This window comes from Myotis myotis, unplaced genomic scaffold, assembly GCF_014108235.1.
Source record: "Myotis myotis isolate mMyoMyo1 unplaced genomic scaffold, mMyoMyo1.p scaffold_m19_p_13, whole genome shotgun sequence".
NCBI lineage: Eukaryota > Metazoa > Chordata > Mammalia > Chiroptera > Vespertilionidae > Myotis > Myotis myotis.
In genome coordinates this window covers 29,461,827-29,486,556 of record NW_023416317.1, presented here as the reverse complement: position 1 = coordinate 29,486,556, position 24,730 = coordinate 29,461,827, and the positions used below count along the sequence as shown (strand labels likewise).

The 24,730-nt window shown below is 41.1% G+C and overlaps 1 protein-coding gene across 2 annotated transcripts in view; it reads left to right on the top strand.

Moving 5' to 3' along the window:
* SLC35G2 (solute carrier family 35 member G2) overlaps nt 1-24,730 on the top strand; it is a 54,902-nt gene that overhangs the window by 18,251 nt on the left and 11,921 nt on the right. Inside the window, exon 1 of one of the 2 annotated variants that reach the window (XM_036332479.1) lies at nt 7,130-7,268. The exons of the other annotated variant lie outside the window; for it this stretch is intronic. The gene's annotated coding sequence lies outside the window, so the exon portion shown is untranslated. Of the gene's footprint in view, nt 1-7,129; nt 7,269-24,730 lie in introns of those variants that run through there. 2 annotated transcript variants of the gene reach the window in all.

Below are 24,730 nucleotides of genomic sequence, written 5' to 3'. Positions count from 1 at the left end.
ATCTTCGGTCAGCGCACATACAAGCATCAACCAATAAATTCATAAATAAGTAGAACAGCAATAAAAATAAAAAAATAAGTAAATTGTTTTGTTTTTGCTTATTTTCTTTCTAGAAGCATAAAGATATTCTGTTTGTCTCAGGGTTATGAAATTTCACTAAGATACGTCTTGATGGGGGTCTGTTTTATGCTGGGCACTCTATAGGCCCCTTGGATTTGCAAACTTTATAGTATACTGTGCTGAATTATTTCAAGGATTACTTCCTCCCCTCAGTTTCTTCTGTTCTCTCTTTTTGGACTGTATTTGGATGTTTTCTTACTGACAAGGTCTTCTAATTTTCTTACCTTTTCTGTCTAATATCCTATCTTTTTGCCTTTTTGCTCCATACCATGGGACACAGCCTTAATCTTTTTATTTAAAAAAAATTCAACTATCATGTTACAAATTTAAAAGGCTCCCTTGTGGTAGTGAAAACACAATACAATGTATAGGTGATGTGTTGTAGAACTGTGCACCTGAAGCTTGTATAATTTTGTTAACCACTGTTACCCCAATAAATTCAATAAAAAGGAAAGAAAATAAAGGCTTCCTTTGTGTTCTCTGAACATCCCTTTTTATAAGTACAACCTTTTCTTCTTTTATTAATGCAATATCCATCTCTCTGAGAATTTTAGTGATTTAAAACAATGTTTTTTTGCCCAGCTCAGTGGTTGAGCACTGACCTATGAACAGAAGGTTTGATTCCCAGTTAGGGCACATGCCTGGGTTTCACGCTCAGTCCCCAGTGTGGGGTGTGCAGGAGGCAGCTAATCAATGATTCGTTCTCATCATTGATGTTTCTATCTCTCCCTCTCCCTTCTTCTCTGAAATCAATAAAAAACATATATTTTAAAAGATGTTTTCGCTCTCTGGATAAGTTCTGTTTCCTCAAAGTTATCTTTATCTGTGTGCTTGTTTTGGTCTTTCTGAGTGTTTCCCTAGATGTGTGGTGATCTTTGGCCTCTGCTCACATTTAAGGACAGGACATAAAAACTGAATGGAAGCTCTGAGAGCATGAATTGGGACTTGTCAATTCTTATTTCATTGTACAGTGGTCTAGCAGGGCCAATCAGTTGCAAATTCCCTTGTCAGAGTTTGGAAGTCTTTCTGCTGAGCTGGTCAGAATGCTCAGAGAAGAATCTTCTAGTCTCCTGGACAGTGCAAGCTTGGTTGCCAGTATTCTGGGAGCTGAGTGGGGGAAGTCTGGTGGTTTCAACATTCAGTATGTAAATATTCACACCCTCCTGTTTTCTGTACGGCTGTCCTCATAGTCAACTGTGCCTGATGTCCCCTAATGCAGAGACCCTCAGGCTTTTCTCCTCCAGAGAGCCTTCTTCTCCACTCTCAGAGGAATGGCTAGTCTCCCATTAGGGGGGGGAGAGATAGTTGCCCTGCTGTGTGAATTGGAAGGGCATCTAGGGATCTGACAGCTTCTTAAAATAACTTTCAATCCACCCCTTTTATCTCAAACCCTTATTTTGGACCCACTTCCAGAGGTACCTAACGCTGCCGATTCAAGAGACCATTGGGTTTTGCAGTGTGAATCAAGTTGCTTGACATCTTTCACTATTACTGACTTAGGATTCAGTTTACTAGGATCTGCTAAGCCAGTTAAACTTGTCCAGGCATTTTCTAACTTTCAAAATTTAGCTGTCTCCTCTTCTTTTTGCCCTTGTGCATTTCTGTCCTTAATTTTTTTCTTCCTAGTTGTTTTTAGTGAGATTTTGAGAGAGAGAGAGTGGAGATTAATTTGTGCTTTCTATTTGTTATTTTAATTTAGGCATCATAGGACAAAACCTTGGATGCTCCACCTTAGTCAGGTCCCTCCTTTACGAAACAGAGGTGGTGAGGGAGAGGCTTAGGCCCTTAGAGGAGCTTCAGAAGAATAAAATCCTGTGAACCTAGAAAATTCAACTTCTTCTCAGGCCAGAGACTATGGGTATTCTTGCAAGCCAGTCCCCACACCTCCTGAGGCTATACATGTACTATTTAAGGCTCACTGGAGAGGAGGCTCATGACCCACTGCTGCATCTTATCCTCTACAATACTGCTCATTCTGCAGGGTTTTGTCTACACTTCACATCTTCTTTCACCTCATTCAACCTGAATGAGTATCTCTTGGTCATCTTCCCTGCTCTAGAAAAGGTAACTCTTCCCCGATAACTTCTTATCCATCAACTGTTAGAAACAAAACTGATTTTTTAGAACATCTGAGAATGCTGAAGATGAAAAGAACTTAGAAAATACTGAGTTTAACCTGGCTACTTTAGAGTTGAGAAACTGGTAGGTCCTGAGGGGTTAGTTGATTTGCTCAAGGTCACATAGCTGCACAACAGCAGAACTAACAATAGAACTCCATCCCTAGTCAGCAGCCTGTGCCCAATACCACCTGCTGTGTGGGCAGGCTGCCAATCTGCATGTCCACATCTCCTTAAAGATCATTAAAGTGGTTCATAAACCATCTTACAGCTGAAGCAGTGTGTTGTAATTTTTATCACGTTGATGATTATTACATCTAATATTAAATACCCAGCATGAGAAACCACATCTCAAGTTTTTAAATGTAAAAGTCTTGAGGATTAATGGAGAAAAAAGAGAGAGCTTATTTTGCATATAGGAAATTTAGTAACAGGCTGGCTGTTGTTCTTTGCCTGTGTTTACAGAGGGTACAGAGGGGTGATATAGTGAAGCAGCTGATGGGCAAAGGTAGGAAGCTGGAGTGAGCCACCTCTAACCCCAGTACTTCTACTGGGCCTAGCCCTGGTGACCCCCTTCTCCTTTTGTTTGTGAGTATTTTGACAGTCATAGCTAAGCAGAGACACTGGTATATTACATATCCTATATAATAAACGCCTAATATGCTAAGTGTCCGGTTGTCCGTTCAACCAATCAAAGCATAATATGCTAATGTATGCTAAGGCCGCTCAACCGCTCACTATGACGTGCACTGATCACCAGGGGACAGACAGTCGACCGGTTGACCACTTGCTATGATGTGTACTGACCCCGGTAGATCAGTTTACTGCTGGGATCTGGCCAATCAGGACTGAGTGAGAAGGGCTGGATATGCCCTGGAGCCCTCTTCTGGTCCCTCCCTGGCTGGCCAACCTCCTGCATCCCTCCCTGCCCTGATCGTGCACCAGTAGGGTCCCTCGGCCTGGCCTGCGTCTTCTTGCAATCCGGTACCCCTCGGGGGATGTTGGAGAGCCAGTTTCAGCCCGATCCCGCAGGCCAGGCTGAGGGACACCACTGGTGCATGAATTTGTGCACCAGGCCTCTAGTATTATTATATGTAATAGTAATCAATGTGATAAAAATTAGTGCAAACTCTGATTCATCTATAAAGTGGTTTACAAACCACTTTAATGATCTCTAAGGAGCCATGGACTTGAAGACTAGCAGCCTGCCTACATAGCAGGTAGTGCTAAGCACAGTTCCTGACAAGGGACCAGGGTTCAGACCAAGTCCTAGGGGAAGGACAGAGACTGATGAAAGAAATGGCCTAGGACTCCCAGAATACAGGAGGATTTTGGTGTATCAAGTGCAGACACTAGGATATTACTTAAGAAGATATTTCCCAGAGCAAGAATCGGGAGCAGTATGGGGAAAAGTTGCTAAGATTAAGTTGTTTCTTTTTTGCTTGTTTCAGCATTTAGTTCAACAAATGCTTGAGCAGTAAGTCAAATCAGATCTGGTAGACATTGGAGGTAGTGGACATTGCTCTACTTGACCACTGAACACACATTTCCCCCTTTTTTTGGTAATGGTATCTAATGTTTATTCCAATGGTCTATAGGCTTCAAGGAAACCTGATGCTACCCCTCTTCTGATTTAGAAATGGGATATATGATATGACGTATGGAATTTACCTTAAGCTCATAAACACCATCCCAATCACCACATTGATTGGATTAGAAAACATAAGTCCAACCAGCTTAAGCTCAGGACTTTGGTTCAACAAGTAGGAGAGGGAAAGTGCTCTTTTTCCTTTCATGTGAACAAAAAAGCATGTGGGTCCCAAAGCCTCTGGTAGTCATCTTGACACCACAAAGGGAGAAGCCTGCCATGAATGGAGCCAATAATAGTGAATTTGAGATACAGAGAGAAACTGGGCTCTGATTCCATTATGTCAGCATTTGGATAAAGCCTGGCCTGACCCTCTGAACCTGTGCAGTTATATGAACAATTATATTCCCTTACTGCCCAAATCAGTCCATTTTACTTAATATAAAATAACATGTCAACATACTCATCTCTTTTGCATTTCTATGTATATGACTTCTCTAGTCAGTCAAAGGTATCTACTAACTACATGGTGGGGAGGATTAAGACTCCTAAAAAAGTAATGAGAAAAAAAAAAAGAGTTTAATTTTCTTTCTTTCTTTTTTTTAAAAAATTGATGTCAGAGAGGAAGGGAGAGGGAGAGAGAGATAGAAACATTAATGATGAGAGAGAATCATTGATCGGCTGCCTCCTGCCCGCCCCACACTGGGGATGGAGCCTGCAACCCAGGCATGTGCCCCTGACCAGGAATCAAACCGTGACCTCCTGGTTCATAGGTCAACACTCAACCACTGAGCCACACAGGCCGGGCTCAAACTCCAATTTTCGACTTGAGTCCAGAAAGGAGAAGAAACAGCGGGAGTAAGGAGGCAGACTCTTGTATAGTGACTTTAACCTTCCAGGCAACATCTCAGTAATGCTGTTAAATAGACTGTGGAGAAAGCTGACAGTAGAGGGGCTGTGGATGCCAATCTCTGTTTGAAAATGTGGGAGGGGAAGGCTCTGCACCAACATAGGTGACTAAAGCAGAGTGGAAGTGCAATGTGACATGAAGATAAGGTAGAGTGAGGGCTGAGTTGAACTCTGACTCTACTCATACACTTGTATGGTATGGAAGGGATCCAGAACATCCTGCATGCACTGTGAGGGATATAGAAAGTAGCTGATGGTGCAGTTGATCTTCCCGAAGCCTTTTCTCCTAACCTCAGATCACTCTACATCTTTATTTTTCTCACTCCCATCCTCAAAACTTTGCTGGCTCTCTTCCTCCCCCACTCCTTCAAGAGAAACATAAAATCTAGCTGAGCTTTGCAGGTCAGCCTAGCCTTTGGAGGCTCCTTTTGCTTCTGTAACGTTACTCCTTTTCTAGATCACTAAAGTTAAGGCCCAGGAGGCTTTCTGAATAATAAAGCATCTCTCCTCTTCCAAAGGGTGAAAGGCTAGAAATACATGTCAATTTTCTGTTCTGGTTTCATTTATATTCAGCACAAATAGTGTGTTTGCTTGAACATTAATTCTGTTTGCAAACAGCTACTCCCGGAGTTCCCTTTGGGTAAGTTTTGCCAAGACAGTGCCTCGGGGTTTTGTTTTGTGTTTTTTTTGGAAGGGGTTTGGATGAAGAATTGAACTAGTTATAACAGTTTGGTTTTTATGCAAGTCAGAGAAATGGTCAGGTCCTGGATTCAGACCAAGCTGATATGAGTGCTAGGGACAATTGAATGATGTCACTCGCTCTATTGCCTTTTATTTTCATCCTCTTTGGGAACATTCTTAGAGTTTTCTACAGAAACAGCCGGAGACTCTCAGTGACAATTGCCTCACTCAGCAGCTCCTTCATAAATACATTTAGATACTGTGCCTAGGACTGTTAAGTGTCCTAAGAATATCGACTCATTCAAAAGCAGTCCAGCTGCAGTTGGGAGAGTACCAACACTTGTTCCATAAAGATCTAGATTGCCTTTCCATATCAAGAGGCATCCAAAAGTTCTATTATGCTGGACACTCAGTTGATCCCCCAGCCTTCTTGTGAAAACGTTAGTTATGAGTGGTCTGAATACCATTCTTGAGTCTCCTCAAACTGTCTTTGATGCCTCCAGTGGGGAGATCACCTAGCATGATGGCTGCCCAGGGAACTGTCACGGAGATATATCACTTTTTAAAAGCCCCATCTTTCTTTTACACGTTTTCCCTTCTTCTTATGAATCTTCCCAACCACAATGAAATAAAATCTATTATAGTGTCCTGGAATGGTAGGAAAAAAGATAATAGGAAAAAGATGGCATGGCATATTCAGATATTTGAGAATTTAAAGGAGTATTCAAAAAGGTGTGAGCCGGGTTAAAGGACACCCCTGGGAGTCATTACCAGCCCCAGGCCTGAAAGGGGAAAGGGCAGCAAGTGAAAAACAGAACCAAGAGAGAACTATAGAGAGGGCCACAGGATTGGAGTAATGGGTTTCAGATAAAAAAAATACAACCACTGCTAACAGAGTGTGGGTGTAGGGAGATGTCCTGAATAATATTCTGCTCGGTGATCTCCTGCAGCTGTCGCCCATTGGCCAAACCAAGTAAAGCACATAGAGTTATATAGTCCATAAAAGTCAGCCCCGAATCACAGGGCAGGGTAAAGAGTGGATCTGGGGGGACAGAAGAAAAATCAGCAGTTACATCCTATCGTTTCTCACAGCTAGCACCTTGGTTCGGGCCTCGCCCTTTCTTGCCTGGCTTAGGGCAATGGCTTTTCTGCCTGTCCTCTTGATGCATCTGGTCCATTGCTTTGATACCCAGATCTGTTTCCAAGAGACTATATTCATTCTGCACGAGATAGGGTATACACCCGAGTCCAGGACCCAGTTCTGCAGTGTCAAGAGACCTTCCCTCAGAGACCTGATTAGTAAAATACCAGATATACTCGGGGATGCCCAAAGGAAGGCCTTCCTGGACCACGAACGTACTGATGCTAGACATATTTTTTAAATATCAAGGAATTGACTTGCAACTTCTAAACGCAAACAGACAGGTGGAAATGGACTGAGGCTGCACCCTGCCTCCTTCCTGAAGACCGGGTCACCCTGGTTGATCCGCGATCGCTTCAAACCCGTTCTCTACAAGGACAAAGGCTAAAGCGACCTGGGCAGGCAGTTTCCCGGGGCCTTGGACTATCCCACGGCGCCGGTAGGGGAAGTCCCTCAGTTCAGGCACCAATCCCGGGCACCCCTCGGCTTCTTCCACGTGGGCACCGACCGGGGGTTGGGAGGTGGGCAGCGGAGAGCGCAGGCGCAGTGCCCGCACCGGCGGCGCCCCTCTCCCCGCCCCGCCTGGCAGCCTCAGCTGCCCGGGCCGCGGTTTTCTTGGCACGGTGCTCGGCGGACTCGGCGGGCTGAGGCGTGGGGCAGCGGGCAGTCCAGGCGGGAGTACCAAACGCGCCTTCCTCGCCGCGACACGCAGGTAATCGGGCCCCGAAAGCCGGAGGGCAGCGGCTGGGACCCTGACCCGGCAGCCCCACAGGAAAGTGGGAGCGTGCGGCGAACCCCATAACCCGTTTTTAGCCATGGCACTTATAGGGGAAGAGTCCCTGTTTTGAGGTTGGGCAAAGCGCCCCGCCCTCTGCTCACGTCTGAAGGGCTGCGGAGACCCCAGCTACCTGCGCTGCTCTCTGCGAGAACCCAGGCACGGGTCGGTCGAGTCAGCATCAACTACGACCCCTGCACCCCCGTTTCCTGTCGGGTGTATGGATCCTTGCCAGCCTCCGTGATAAAGGCGAGGGGCGATTGCTTTCCTCGGGCCCAGAAGCCCATTCAAACAAGGGTGAGCCCCTATGGAGTCAAAGGTTCGATTTCAAATACAGTTTTGTGGGTTTTTTTTAAAGAATCCTGGATGGTTTTAGAAATATGGCCCAAATTAGTATTTTCCGTTAATCTCTTGTCTCAATGTCTGTGATTCTTGAACGCCAGTCCATATGGATTGAGATTTTCGTGGAGAATAAACGGTTTGTAGAAATCTTTCAACAACAAAAGGGTGAGCAGGCAGTGGAGGAAGGGACAGGCTGTGGCCGAGTGGCCGGAGGCCCAGGACAGGTTCCCACCCCGGGAGGAAAGCACCGACCCTCCCTGACCCGCCTCCGGGCGCCATAGAGTGTCTACGCCAAGTGCCCCGGTTTGGCCTCTTTTGAGAGGAGGTGTGGGTAGAAGGGTTGCGCTGGCAGCAGGAAGGACACTGCGTGTTGGGGTGAGTGGGGGCGCTGCACCGACCTGCATCTCCGTCCAAGCTTTGGCCGGGCTTGCCAACGAGGGGACGGACAGCCCGCTTCTGAGTGATGATTGAGAGCCACGAGGTAGTGACGCACTAGGAGGGGGATGGGGGCGCTATCCGCGGGAAGAGACTTTGATTGGGGTTGACCGTGTCCGTGGTGCTGAAGTGCCTCAAGCTCCGTCGTCTGCGTGCTTCCCGGGCTTCAGCCGGACTCCCGGTTCTATTCTGCACTTTTGCCAGAAATAGCCCATCTCCAAGGCAATGGCCAGAAGGGAACTGGCCCGACCCTTTGCAGATGGGTTGATGTTAGTTTCCTGCGGGCAAACGTGAGTCGCCTTAGGGGTGTAGATGAAGAAAGTGTATGCGGAACAGGCTTGATTACCTATATGCAAGTACACATAGTGAGCATAAACATGAATCTCATCTGTACATATGTAGGATAAAAGTATGTACATATACACAAGAACAGCGCACATGTAAATACACTGGTCCATGTTCAACGCCATCACACACTACAAGTCACACACTTTTCCAGAGCTTTTTAGTAATCCATCATTATTTTTTGACACCTCTATTGTTTCTGAACTCTGCAAAACCATTACTTTTCATAATCATCTGTTCCAAAGTCACAGAGCCTGTGGATTAGTGTTTGATATTTTGCAGAGCAATTATTTACACATATAGTATTTTCATTCCAAAACAAAGATAGTCTAGAAAGATATAAAATTGACATATTAGGTATATACAAAGTAGATATTCCTAAAGGAAGTTTAAACAAAAAGAATTAATGAAAATTTTAATACAGAACAATATCTAGATAACAATCTTATGGGAAGTTATCTGAAGAAAATGTGATTGAGATGTATTATAATTCTGGCAATTTCAAATATACTGGTGTTATATGGTTTATGAACATCTTAAAAGTTACAAAGATATCTATCAAAACATTGATATCTATGGTTTTTCTCCCACAAAATATGTTCATTGTAAGAAGTTTAGATACTAGAGAAGTGCATAAACCCAGAGAAAATGAGATCTTAGCTCATTTCGGGCGGCCCCCAGGCACCTGAGACTGGGCTGACTCCTCCCACCCCCCCTTGTCAGGAAGGACATCTGGTCTAATTAGCATATTACCCTTTTATTATTATAGATTACCTTTTAAACTCTACGTTTTTACTCCCACTTCATTCTTTTTAATTTTTTAATCTTCACCTGAGGATATGTTTTTTGTTTCTGTTTTCTATTTTTTTTTTGAGAGAGAGACAGATAGACAGAGAAACAACCCAGGATCAAACACACAATCTAGATATGTGCCCTGACCAGAAATCGAACCCATAGCCCTTTGGTGCTAATCTCAGCAGTTGTTTGTCTATCTAGCAACCTGACACTTTGCAGTTATTATAGAGGTTAGAACCCTCCTCAATTATTAGGTGTTTAAGAAGTCTGCTTCCTGGTGACCCTAGTAGAAATAATACTCTTTCAGTTTGGGATTGGAGTTTGATGGCGAGAAAAAGGTGATGGCATTAATCATATTCTAACCAGGCCCACTTTTTTTTTTTCCTGATCACTTTTAAATATTTCACTGGTAATGAGTCATGTTTCATCTTCCTTGCTGAGGCCACCTTGCACCATGGATGGTATTCTTACACACTCTGATAAGTCACAATTCCAGGATCTTATGGGCTACTGCTATATTTCCATCCTTATCTCATGTTTCTCCTGCATTATTTTGATTATAAAATCAGACAAAGTACTCTTTTCCATCGCCACACATGGTTTTCTTTCTGCAGTTCTGCTCTTAGCAATAGATTCTCCAACTAACCAAATTGTTATATTCACTGACACTGTCTTCTGGCCACTGGCATGGGTATGGGAAGGAGAATGGTAATCACACCAGTACCTCCTCCTTTGTCACTTTTCACCTACCTACCTTCTAGTTTGGACACAGGAAATACCCTTCTATGTGGTAGGGAAATGTCAAAGATGAGCTAAGATCACAGAGCTTTTTATCCTTTGTGGACAAAAACTTTATTTTGCCTTATAAATGTTAATGTACATATATAATTTCAAAACTTGGCACTTACATAGCATTATACACATTAAACTATTTATTTGCTTTAGTTTCTCCTGTAGTCATTGCTGTAGTAGAATTATGTGTGATCAGTGGGCCTGTATAATATTTTACGTGCACTTAACACTATTTCACAGTTTTAATTATATATGAACTCAATCCACATGCCAGTCATCTTTACTCAAGTTTTGTTAATCATTCCCTGACTTACCAAAATCACTTGCTTTGTATCTCTTTCCTTTTATTTAAGACTCCAAAGTACCAGCAGCTTTACTGAACTCTGGCTTTTATTTTAAGAACTTGATTAAGGAGCCAGGCTGGTATGGTTCAGTGGTTGAGCACTGGCCCATGAACCAAGAGTCAGGGTTTGATTCCTGGTCAAGGCATATGCCTGGGTTGTGGGCTCGAACCCCAGTAAAGGGGTGTGTAGAGGGTAGCCGATAAGTGATTCTCATCATTGATGTTTCTATCTCTCCCTCTCCTCTCTCTGAAATAAATAAAAACATATTTTTTTAAAATTTTAAAAAGAGCTTGATAAAGGAAAGTAGAAATATTAGGTAGTCTAATTTCCCATTTATTTTACCTCTGGTCTCTGTGTAACTCTGGATGAGCCATTGTTCTACATAGGGTGAGGATCCCAAAGGTGAATAAGGCTGCTGATGGTGGTAATGAACTAAAGCCAGATACTCACATTACTTCTTGGATTCCCTTAATTTCAAGTTAGGAGATAGAAGATAAGAGTTAGGTTGCAGAATGGTGGCAACCAAAGCTCTGAATCACGGAATTAGAGGTCACCTGTTAAGAGAGTGACTTTCTCCAAAGCTATGCTACAGGACTCATTCATTCTCCAAGCATTTGTTGAGTCTGGCATTGTCCTAGGACCTGGGGATACCAAGAAGATAAGAACATGCTCGATCTCTGTTCTTGGGACAGTAACACTTTATCAAGGGTTAGTGTTACATACACAATTCACAGTGATACTGTGTGGCAAGCACTATAATAGAGCCCCGAAGCAAGTGTTCTTGAACTCAGAGGAGGAACAGATTGTTCAGTGAGAGGCTTCTCAAATAGTTCATCAGGAAGATTGTGGGGATGTGAGTGGTAGTTTGCCTGAGATCGTTTTGTTTGGTAATAAGTAGTTATGGCCTCAAATTGGGCTGGAAGATGGCATCCTGGATTTGGAGCCTGGCTGCCATAATAAGCACCGAAGTAAGCTTCACTTATGGCTATTATTATTATTATTATTTGAGTAATGTTAGTTTCTACTTTGTTGGGGTTGTTGTGGGATTAAGTAAAATAATAACATTTAGAGAACTTGTTATAAGCCTGGTAATAGTCTAGTCTTTTTTTTGACTAGACCAATAGTCTTTTTTTTTTTTTTTTTTTTTTTTTTTTTTTTTTGCCTCCCTATAAAGTTGCTTGTAAATTATTCTGGACAAATGATTATTGATCCTATTGTCAGAGCTCTCAAGGGTAAAATGACTATATAAACCCTTGTGTCTTCTAAAACTGTGTGATAATTCTAATCTGGAAGTTTCTCTTTTAATGTGTCTTAAATATAGTGTGCCATTTTTTACCAATTTTCATGCTATCCCCAAGCAAAATAGGTTTAGTATGGAATTTTCATTACTTTTGCTTTGTTCTTTAGTACTCTGATGTTAAAGCAAATAACATATTTAATTTTATAATTTCCTTCCTTTAATGTGTATAGCACTTGCGTCTGTTTTGTGGCATGTTACTATAGATATTTTCTCTCAAATGAACATGTAAGTTTCTCTCTTTTTAAATCTTCACCCAAGGATATTGATTTTTAGAGAGAAAGAGGGGAGAGAGAGAGAGAGAGAGAGAGAGGCCCATCCGTTGCCTCCCATACAGGCCCCAACTAAGGATCAAACCCACAACCTAGGTATGTGCCCTGACTGGGGATTGATCTTGCAACCTTTTTGTACACAAGAGGACACTCCAACCAACTAAGCACCCGGCCAGCGCAAGAAAGTTTGTCTTAATCTCATCTCTTATAATGTCTTAGCATCAAAGACACTCAATAAATATTGACTAAATGACTGCCAGAACAGCTGTTGTAGTCTCAGGCTGACCTCAGAAATACGATCTCCTCAATAGGAGAGATTATAGAAAAGAGTAGTTATCCAATTTTCCCCAAGTAATAAAGTGACATTGTATGGGGGAAAAAAAGAAAGGAAAGAGTGGTTAAAATGGTGAGAAGAGCCCAAGCTGGTTTGGCTCAGTGGATAGAGCATCAGCCTGTGGACCAAAGGGTCCTGGGTTCAATTCCCATCAAGGGCACGTACCTCAGATGCAGGCTCCTCCCCAGCCCAGGCCCTGGTTCAGGGCGCATGCAGGAGGCAACCAATCGATGTGTTTCTCACATTGATGTTTCTCTCTGGCTTTCCCTCTCCTACCCTCTCTAAAAATCAATGGAAAAATATCCTTGGGTGAGAATAATAATAATTAAAAAAGGATGGTGAGAAGACTGAAAACCATAGTTATACATGAAATAATAGAAAAAATAAAAGATTTTCAGTCTGGAGAAGAAAAACTCATGATAGGAGGGTAGGAAATAGTAGTTCCTGATATTGAAATGTTGTCATATGGAAGAGGGAATTAGTTATTGACTCCAGAGGAAATACATAAGAACAGCCTCTGGAAATTATATGGAGAATTTTGACTCAATGTTAAAAAATAATTTTCTAACCATGAGAATGACTTCCAGGTGGCTGCCTTGAGGAGTGACTTTCCTATTTTCATGGGTATTGAAACAGAAACTGTACTATTATTGGGAATGTTGTAGAGGATATAGTTACTTAAAAAGGAATTGAATAGATGAATTCCAAAATCTTTTTCAGTTCTCATGGTGCTTAATTCTGTGTATATTATTAAGGTATTGTATATGATTTACCCTATATTAAATATAGACATGCTAGTGTATATATCATATATGTGTATACATAACAGTAGATATACATTTGTATATATGACTTATACAGTCTCAATATCATAATTTTGCCTAAATTAATGAAGGGTAAAAATTACTTTTCAGCCTGGTCAAGTGGCTCAGTTGGTTGGAGCATTGTCCCATACACCATAAGGTTTTGAATTTGATTCTCGGTCAGGGCTTCCTGCAATATTCCCTACTGGGGATGGAATCTGCAACCCTGGCATGTGCCCTAACCAGGAATTCAATTGGCAACTTTTCCATGTATGGATGGTGCTCAACCAACTGAACCATACAGGTCAGGGCTGTGACCGTTCTTCCTTCCTTCCTTTTCTTTAGTGACCTTGACATTTTTTAAAGTTCAGGCAATTAATTTTGTAGAATGTCCCTCATTTTGTTTGATGTTTCTTCATGATTAGATGCAAATTATACATTTTTGGTAGGAATACGATAAAAGTGATATTGTGTTCTTCTCAGTTTATCTTATTAAAAGACACACTATTGATTTGTCCTTTTGTTACTGGTGTTAACTTTGATGACTTGGTTAAGGTGATAACTTCTCCACTGTAAAGATATTTTTCCTTTTGTAATTAATAAGCATTTTGTGGGGAGATACTTTGAGACTATGTAAACATTCTGTTCTTCAACAAACTTTCAGTCACGTATTTTATGATGATTTTTGCTTGAATATATTATTATGTGATGACTGTCAAATGGCAATTTTTCTAAATTCAACATTTATTTTACATTTACTAATTGGTATTCTATTGCAAGGAAGAGTTTTCTCGCTCTCTTTTTTTAATTCATTCTTTTACATCAGTATGGACTTGTGGATTTCTGTTTTACTCAATGGATTATAGGCCATTATTATTATTATTGATTTTGATGCTGAAATTTGGCCATTGGAATCCCATTCAAGCTGGTTTTCATGTGCTTTTGACACGGATATATTTTTATTGAAATACTTTCTAGTGTAAGATGTTTTAGGCTCATCTTGTGCTTTTCCTGCCCTAACCATTTCAGTCATTTCAAAAGCTATTTCTCCAACCAGCCCTGATTCTTTTTAATAGAAAATGTAAATCTGGGTGCTAGGTGTGGTCATTGCTATTGGGTGTCCTTATTTTTAAGCCACTGTAGGAGACAGAATCAGGAAACTGACAAACACATATACACATACATCTCTATTTCTATAAATATAGAAATCTCTTTATATTAATTAATCTCTATGTTAAAATTGATGAATTTAATAAATCCGACTCTAATACTACAAGGGTTCATTCTAGTCTTCACCTTTTTTCTATTTGTAACTTCCTTCTCTAATGGTGAGAAATATGACTTCCATTATCAATATATTTAACTACTTGCTCATTTTCCTTTTATATAACCAATATCCTGAACTCACGGGCCACCTCCTTGACCCCAACTCCTCCTCATACCCAGTCCTTTGGCCTCACCAGCCTCCTCACAGCCTCAGGCTAGTTGCACAGCTAGACAGTGATGGAACAGGGGAAAAAATTCAAAGCTGCTAATTACTTGACAGAGACCCCTTTACTGGGTCTTCAAGCCCAAGGGCATCTATTTGTGAAACTGCTCTTGTGAAGATGCTCAAGGAAATGAGGCCCTTGGGCGAATGAGATGAAGATTTAACCAGGCAGAATGGCAGCCCTTGGGGTTGTGCCTTCCAACCTGGAAACTTGAAGAATGAAGGGTGGAGGTAGCCACCTGCTAAGGACAGTTCTCCAAAATTGGTGTAGTTTGGGAATCAGTCAACCATTACCTCTGGTGTTACAAATATCCCACTATGTTTAGTTACTGTATGAAGAGCACGATCCATTAAGACAGAAACATAATCATTGTGCTATATTTCTACAGAGGGAAATGTTGCTTTTATTAGCAGCCTCTTAAATTAAAATTTTAGGAGGTGGATGATAGTGTCTATTGTTTTAGTGCTGACTTCATTTCCTGGTCCAGAAGATCAGAAATCTGTTCATGTTTTAGAAAACAGTATGAGGTCCATCTGTTCAGGTCAGATTTTTCCCCATTAACACGAAAATTTATGGAGTGGTAACTTATGTAAGAAAAATCAATGGTATTTATATTATATTCTTTGTTGCCATTTGGAATCCACATTTTTTTGTTAGTCACAAAATATAGTAATACACGCACATATGCACAATGAGTTAATTCTTTCAACACTATGTATGATGAAGGCATCCTCCTTAGTTTATTTAGTATTTCACCTCTGTTTTGGTTTGGATTCTAGACACCATTGATTCAAATTCTCTTGGTAGCATGGTCTGTTTATCCACAGTTTTCCTTCCGACAGAAGGTACAGAAATACAACAGCTACATTTGTCTTCCTGGGTGACTATTCTGGTCTGACTGAAATAAAGAGTAATATTTTGGTTTTTTTTCTTCTGATGAAAATAGCTTGATTTTCCCCCTCCTGATTTTTAAATACGGAAAAAAATATAAAGTAAAAGGAAGGAATTCTGAATAATTGAAATCTCACCATAAATATAGACATGCATTGTTTTATATAAATAGAACCATACCATGAATACTCTTTTATACATTTCTTTTTACTTAGCAATGTGACATGAAGATTTTTTATGTCAATAGATATATAATACATAATGTTTTGGGATGACTCATAATATTGCATTGATGTTTTTATTTAATCAGTCTCCCATTAGAGGACAATTATTATTTTCAATTTTTCATTGTGCAAAGAAAGCCATGATGAATATCTTTGAATGACATCTTTATGTACTTTACTAGTGATCTCCTTAGGATATATTCCTGGAAATGGCATTACTGGGTCAAAGAGTGCACACCTTTTAAATTTTGATAAATGTTGCCCTAGCTGGTTTGGTTCAGTGGATTGAGCATCAACCTGCAGACCCAAAGGTCCCAGGTTCGATTCTGGTCAAGGGCACATGCCTGGGTTGCGGGCTCCGTCTAACGCAGGAGGCAGCCAATCAATGGTTCCCTCTGATCATTGATGTTTCTATCTCTTTCTCTCCCTTCCTCTCTGAAGTAAATAAAAATATATATTTTTTAAATGTTGCTGGTAAAATTAACACTTGAGGAGATGGATTATACTGTGCTTGTCCCTACCAATGATGGGAATATATATATATATATATATATATATATATATATATATATATATATTAATAAATCTAGCTATGCCATTTAACCAACCAGGTTTTGCCAGTTTCATTTAAAATTTGACTTATGATATGGTCTGAAACAAGATGGCATCTGGTTACCATTTTAAAATTGCTTTATCTTATCTAAGTTTGATAAAATGTGGTATAAGGGGGATATGACTGAGTTACAATTTCATTGTGTGATGTATCTAGTGTGAAGAATGTTATGATTAAATGAAACCAAATTTTTAAAAATTTGGACTAATTCTCTGGCATTTCCATAAGTCTTATCCTCAAAAGGGATTTCAGTCTTGGCTTTCTCTTGGATAAACAGCAGCAGGTACAGGATAAATGTGAGCAGGTGGTATATGCGGTATTTGAGAATAGACTGTTGATCCTGGGTATTCCTTTTTTGTTCGGGAACTGATGTAAGTCCTGGGGGGTTGGCAGGCTTCTTTGTATACAGATAGGTTGTTTCATTCTTTCTCATGAGAGTTAGGTAAAGGATAAGCAACCAATACGTACAACTTTAACAAGCATATCAGAATAGCCCTGTAATCCGTTTTACATTTAATTAGCATCTAACCTAATTGGTGATTTAACCACTTAGATACATACGCAAAGATCGTGGAAATAGAAAAGGATCATTTTATTCCTGCCTTTTCCCCTTCTAGCAAAGACTCCCTGCCACTCTTAAAAAGATTTACCAAGCATAGCTGAATTTAAAGATGATGCCTCATTGCATTTAACTGATTTGCTTTTTTAAAAGACAGTTGAAAAGTGGTGGATGATAAATCTGTGTTCATTGAGAATGGCATATTTTATGCAAATTGATAAGTCCATTGCTTCAGAGATGAGAATGGCTCTTTCCTGGAAGGGGAAGTGTCGATTATAAATGGTGAAAGGCTCCTGCATTCCAGCAAGTTCTTAGCTGCCAGCCGACACATTCATCACAGCGTGCCAGAATGGATTTTAACACAGTACGACATGAATTGCTCAGCTCCAAATCAGGCATCATTGCCTTCACACAAGCCAAATCAGCCTTCTTGTTTGAAAACTGCCACACAGGCTGCTTTTTTTCACCCTCAGTTAACCCTTTCCTTTCCTGGTATGCATGGTTCATTACAATCTACTAAAGTCATTAACCGCCATTGAGTATAAAGGAGTCAGGCTTCTCAGTTCAATTTTGCTTACATAGTAAGTAACAGGCCCAGTGCTTCCAAGTTGTTGGCAAAAGAGAATATTTAACCCAGCTCTAATCAGACTGATTTTCCACCTTCTGCTCTTTAGTTTTCCTTTCTCTCAGTCTTTGCCCGTCCTAGAGACAGGTGTTGAGTCCTAGCAACTCCTGCACAGCTGGCAACCCTATACCTTCCCTAACTTTCTGTCGTAGATCTGTCAGCTGAGTCTCCAGCTCAAACTTGGACTAGGCCACTTGTTTGGTACATCTTTTCTACTTCTCTTTCCCATCAATCCCATAACCCTCACACCCATTCCATCAGATTTCTCCTTACCTCACTTCATCTCCACATTTCTTAGCTATAATTTTCTCCTCTCCTAGAATCCAGATGTACAGAGATCAGCAAAATCCTCGGGCCTCTTCCATTCTCCCATAGGCCAGTTTAACCCAACTCTTCTTAGACCCGTTAGACCACGTCCTACTTTGCTCCTCCCAGCCTGGCCCACTCTGGAATCCAATACCCATTGCCTTTCCTGGTTCAACTAAGCAGCCTTCATCCCCAGCCTAACCAGCCATATCCCCAGCTTCAGCCTCATCCAGCCCCACAAAAGCAGCCTTGACCCACACCCTCTTGGGCAGCTTCTGCTTTTCGCTCAAAATAAGAATTCTTTTTCACAGAAGCATTCCTCTTTTAAGCTGATGTTTGCTAACATGCTGAGGAGCTTATTCTTCAGCCTTATGTGCCCCAAGTCCCTTCTAGCCTACAATAGGTAAGCTGTCATCCAGTCTTGGTGCTGTTGTGCATCTGCAAGCATTCAGGGAGTGATCCTCACAGATGATGTCATATTTGGCCTGTTACCAGCGAAGTGCAGTGATGAGGACAGATTTGGACTGATTTATCCCCTGATTCTTCTGAGTAATAAGGTGCATTTGTGAGAAGGTTGACGGGGACAGGGGACTCAGTCAATGGCTGTGGATACAAAAGTTAGCTATTGCTATAAGAACCGAGCCCTTTCTAAAGAATGAACTGTCAAGCTCAGAGCACCGAAACCAGATTCCAAAATGCAACAAGCTTGCCATTCCTCAGCCTCAGAGTAAATTATTTTTCTCAAGAACAAGAAGTTCCTGGAGAGAGTGAAGGATTTCATAGTCTACTAATTTTTGAACCCAATAACAGTTTATAATAAGATCAATAACTGATTAATAATGTGGCTCAGCTGGTGTGGCTCAGTGGTTGAGTGTCAACCTATGAACCCAGGAGGTCATGGTTCAATTCCCGGCTAAGGCACATGCCTGCGTTGTGGGCTTGATCCCCAGTGTGGGTATGCAGGAGGCAGCTGATCAATGATTCTCTCTCATCATTGATGTTTCTCTCTCTCTCTTCCTCTACCTTCCTCTCTGAAATCAATAAAAATATATTTTAAAAAAATAATGTGGATATAAACATCAGAATTCATCCCCAAGTACTCCCTTTATATTGGCTATAGGCTGTTTTTTTTTTTCCATATGATTTGTGGACATGACTAAGGGTGGTAACTTAGGTTTTTTTCCTTATTTCTTCCTGGTGGGTGGATGATTCAGGATCTGCTTCAAATGACAAGGAGGTATGATGAATGGGCTTTCTATTATTATTATTATTATTTAAATATTTATTGTTGAAAGTATTATAGATATCTCCTTTCCCCCCTTTTGACCTCTTTTAGCCCACACCTGCCCCCAACCCCAGGCCTTTACCACACTATTGTCTATGTCCATAGGTTATACATATGTGCATACAAGTTCTTTGGTTAATCTCTTCCCACCTACCCACCCCTGCCTTTCCTCTGAGATTCAACAGTCTGTTCCATGCTTCTATGACTCTTGTTCATCAGTTTGTTTTGTTCTTTAGATTCCCCATATGAGTGAGATCATGTGATACTTGTCTTTCTCTGGCTTATTTCTCTTAGCATAATACTCTCCAGGCAGGAACTTCCTATTTTTAGATTGGAAGTTCTTTAATGATGTAGCCCAAATGAAAGTTATCTCAATCCCCAAGAACTTTGCAGAGATGCTGACCCCTTTCCAGGTGAAACCTAGCTGGGTGTTCTCACAATCCTGGGCCAGCATAGAGTCCAGGAGTAGGCCAAACCAAGAGATGGGGGTTGTTCAGGGATCTGGAACCAGTATCCCTGCACAAAGAGTCGGAATTGCAGCTGAATGGCAAAAATAACAACGTGAGCATGATTCCAAAGGTGAAATCAAGATAGAAATGGGAGAATAAATAGCAGAGCTTGTGATAGCTGATAGCAGGATGGAATGAAGTTCAAGGAACAGTTGTAGAATGCAGTTCAGGACTGAGTATTTTTGTTCAATCAGCATATATTAAATGTGCTTGTTTGCCAGGAACACAATATGCATGAAAACTTTTTTCCTTTCATGGAAATCACCAGGCCACAAAGGCACACCCTCTTTGGTGCCTAGATCTCTTGAAACAGTGGAAATGGCAAATTAAAGGAGCCACCATGGGCTGCACACAACCCAGAAAACTTGAGATGTTCTCACAAGTCCTGCCCAGCATGGATGTGGGAAGAGGTAGAGTGATATTATGAAGGCTCTTCTCTGTGGCTCTGAGTCTTCTCAGAAATAATAATAATTAATTATCAGAGGTCTGAGTTAATATTAGTGCTTTCCCCTTGTCCTGGAATTTGCTAGTTGGCTCTGGATGAAGATTTGAGTAAAAGTGGTTGGGAGAGTGGACAGAGTTTGGAGGGAGTTATAAGAAAAAAAATTTGCCTTGACAATTGCATTTCCAGAGTAATCACATAAAATAGTAAAAGATAGCTTGAAAGAATTATTCATATTCTGTCCCAATTAGCAGTTCTAAATCCATATTTACCACTATTGGCAAGCATTTCTTCAGTAGGAGCTCAAAGTGCTGTCTACCCATCATTAAAGAAACCTTAAGTTATTATTATCTCAGTCTACCAACCCATGCTGGGAGATTCTTTCAAAAATCTATTCTAGCTTTCTTGACAAATTGTAGGCTATTTTCTCCAAATAATAACTACATGAGGAACAAAATGTAGGCAAATTATCTATTATAAATTACTATTATACACCATCCTATCTCATCAAGAAAAGAGTTAATAGCAATTTAAGGCTATTGAAGGGATCACCAGCATTATCTTCGGTCTTTGATTCACTAGTCTGTCATTATATGTGAATGAATACTCTTCCATAAATTTCAAAATATTAATGCTTTACTGGCATCTGTATTAAAATAATATTGTTAAAAGCAGAGTAGGCAGGAAAGGTTCCTTGACGACAGGATTCCATTGTAAATATTACATGGTTTGCCAATGTGTCTGTATATTTGACAGGGTTTAGTTGCAGATAACAAAACTCACTCTAGCTCTTTCAAAGAGAAAGAGGTATAATACTAGGAATCAGAAAGATATATAACACAAAGAATCGGAAGTTTTTAAAATCAGTGGAAGGGCTAGAGGAGCAGATTTCAAGCGGGGTCTCCAGGCATATTTCCTAGAATGCATGGTTTTATATTTTAAAAATCCCTAATTTAGCAATTCTTGTTTTTGTTTTGTTTTTTAATGTTCACCCAAGGGTATTTTTTTCCATTGATTTTTAGAGAGAGTAGAAGGGAGGGTGGAGGTGGAGAGAGAGAAACATCAGGTTGAGAGAGAAACATCAATTGGCTGCTTCTGCAGGCTCCCTGACTGGGGATCGAACTCACAACCTCAATATGTGCCCTGACTGGTAATTGAACCTGCAACATTTTGGTGCATGGGACAACACTCCAACCAACTGAGCGACCTGGCCAGGGCAATTTCCCAGATCTTAAAAAAATTCTTTTCTAGGGAATATCATGGATAGCATGTAGGGAGTTCTTTTATATATACCTTTTGTGAGTTTTCTAAGAATAAAAATCTAATCTTTAGAGGTTCACAGAATTATGGTGTGAGTTTTCTGTTAGCTGTTGTAACAAATTGCCTACAAACTTGGTGGCTTAAAACAACACAAATTTATTATCTTGCAGTTCTGTAAGTTAGAGGTCTAATACGTGCATCACTGGACTAAAACCAAGGTGTTGGCTGGGTGTGTTCCCTTCTAGAGGATCAGGGGAAGGACCCGTTTCCTTGCCTTTTCCAGTTTTAGAGAGTGCCCATATTCCTTGGCTCATGACTCCCTTCTTATCTTCAATGCCAGCAACAGAAGGCTGAGTCCTTGCATTGTATCACTCTGACCTTGCTTCTGTTTTCATATCTCCCCTGAGTTTCCTGTTGCTGTCTTCCACTTTTAAGGGCCCTTCTGATTATATTGGACTTAACTAGATAATCCAGGGTAGTTTTCCTATTTTAAGGTTAGCTGATTAGCAGCCTTAATTCCATCTGCAACCTTAATTCCCCTTTGTCATATAATGTATTCACAGGTTCTGGGAATTAGAATGTGGACATCTCTGTGAGGGGTTGAGGATCATTATTCTACCCACCATGGATAGTTACTCTGCAGTGTAGTATAGAAGAAAGGGTTTGGGAAGGCAGATCTGGATCTGAATCTTGTCCCTACCATTAACAGGTTATGTCACCCACTGGCTTGCAAGTGACCTAACCTCCCGGAACCTATTTCCTCACATTAAAATGGAGATTATAATACCGACTTTATAGAGTTGTTTTGACTGTTAAATGGAAAAATCAAGGTTCTAGCATATGCCTGGCACAGAGAAGGGTTAAATAAACATAATTATTATAATTATGTAATTATAATTAGAGAATCCAGAGCCATATTCAGGACCAAACAATCCGAAAGAGCACATCCCAGGTGCTTGGGAGCATCTGTTCTTGATATTTCTTGTGGTTTCATTTTTCTTTTAACTCTAATTAAATGGTTGCCTCAAACCCTTTCAAAACCAAACAGTGTGTTGATCCTAAATAAACACACAAACATGAATAAAGACACACTTTATTTTACTTTTAATCTCAGCTAGGTTCTCTCCATAGATCATATCTGAATGGAGAACAAAGACAAACATGAATACTCTTGATTTATCTCCTATTTGTTTTTCTACCATCTGCCTCTGGCCATCAAAAACCATTTCATCATTGACATTCAGTGGGAAGACTTCAAAGTTGTTATCTGTTCATTTTCACATATGTGGCTTTTCACATAATGGTTATGGGTCTATTCTTGCATAAAGGATTAGTGGCAGTTGGTCATCCCATTTGCCTTGCAGCTCTCAGAAAGCTGAAGTTAATGATCAACCTATTGTGTTCAAAGCCCACTTTGGACCCATATTAACTAGCCATTAAAGGTGATATTGTAGAGTATTTAATGACACAGAAAAATATTTACAATGTATTGATAAGTAAAGTGGGAAAGTTATAAAATAAGATATAGTGTTTGATACCATTTGCGGGGGGTGCGGAATGTTCACAAATACAAAAAGGCCTAGAGAGGGTCAGTAGTTATTTCTGGGGGGTAGGATTCTAAGTGATTTTTATTTTCTTTATTTTACCACATTTCTGTATTTTCTACAATAAACATATGTTGCTTTTGTAATAGGGATAAACAAAAAGTTGTTATTTACTTAGAGATCTGATGGTGGTAAATAGCTCCTGAGTGAGAAGCTTGTCCTGATCAAGCCCGGGAAGCCTGATGAGGAACTACTGTATACTTGGTGGTGGGACTCACTTGACTGGACCAAACTTTGAGATGTGCACTGGGAAGCAGGGAAATAGCAACAGAAGTTCATTCTGGTGATGCTGAAAGACATTTATCTCTAGTACCCTTCCTAATTGATTAAGAATGGTTTAAGAAAAGCAGATAGAGAAACTAAGATGGTGGCATAGGTAAACACCGGGAAATTGCTGCCTCCCACAACAACTTCAAAAATACAACGAAAAGACAGAATGGACATCATCCAGAACTACAGGAAGGCTGGCTGAGTGTAAATTCTACAACTAGAAGAAAAGAGAAAAGCACACTGAGACTCAGAGGAGCTGCGGAAGTAAAGTGCAAAGGTACCGAGGCTTGAGCGCGCGCACGCGGAAAGGGACTGGTACGTGAGGACGCGGCTGTCTTTTTGAATCAGGAGGGAGTCACAAGCTCCCAACTGCTCTGAACTCTGGGGATCCAGGACTCATACGGGGAGAAACTGGACTGTCTGGCAGCAGGCAGAACTCTGAACTTGAGGGCGGCTTTCCCTCAGAGGTGCTTGCAGCAATTATCGGGACACTGAGATGCGCGGCTCCTTAGGGCAGGGCTGAGGACCTGCCATAGCTGCTTGCTCCACCCTTTGATTTCCTGAGACCCACCCCACCCAGGCTGCGGCAGAGGCTTTTGCATATGAATGCCCTGGCCCTTTGCAACCTGAAAATTACCTAACAAATTGCAGCTGGGCCAGACAGACCCAGAACTTCCAAGAGAAGGCCCAAGGCCCCACAGCAGCTTGCATTGCTTCACAGCTGGACCTCATCAGGGCACCTCCAAACTCCAAAAAAGGAAGGGGACTCTGCAGCTCTCTCCATAGCTCCTGCTGGGTAACCTCAGGCAGAGGCTAAATTAGCACCTCCTTAGATCCAAGAGCCAGTGTACCCAGTGGTCAGAGGGGGACCATCCAGATTACAATTCCTCAGATCCATCAGGGACACACTCAGGGCGCAGACTCAGTGAGCACCAAAGCCCCACTGAAGCAAGTCTTGCCCCAGAAGGGTGTCTTTGGCACAGAAGTTCTCCCACTGCAGACACAGCTGATTCTCACTGCCAATTGGCCTGGAGGTCAATTTCTCCCAGTGATCCTACAACAATCAAGGCATAACTACAACAAGACTGTGCACAAAGCCCACAAGGGGGTGCACCAAGAGTGTCCACCTCAGGTAACTGGGGAGGCTGAGCCACTGGGCCCTACAGGACACCTAGCACACAAAACCACTCTACCAACACAGGGAAGCATAAAAAATGCGGAGACAAAGGAACAGGTCACAAATGACAGAAATGGAGGAAAGCAAACGACTGGATATAGAGTTCAAAACCATGTTTATAAGGTTTTTCAAGAATTGTATGGAAACCGCCAATAAATTTAGTGAGACCCTGGAGGATATGAAAAAAGACCAACTAGAAATTAAGCATACACTGACTGAAATAAAGAATAATATACAGAGATCCAACAGCAGACAAGAGGATCCCAAGAATCAAGTCAAAGATTTGAAATACGAAGAAACAAAAAATACCCAACTGAAAAAGAAAAAATATTCCAAAAATATGAAGATAGTGTAAGGAGCCTCTGGGACAACTTCAAGCGTACCA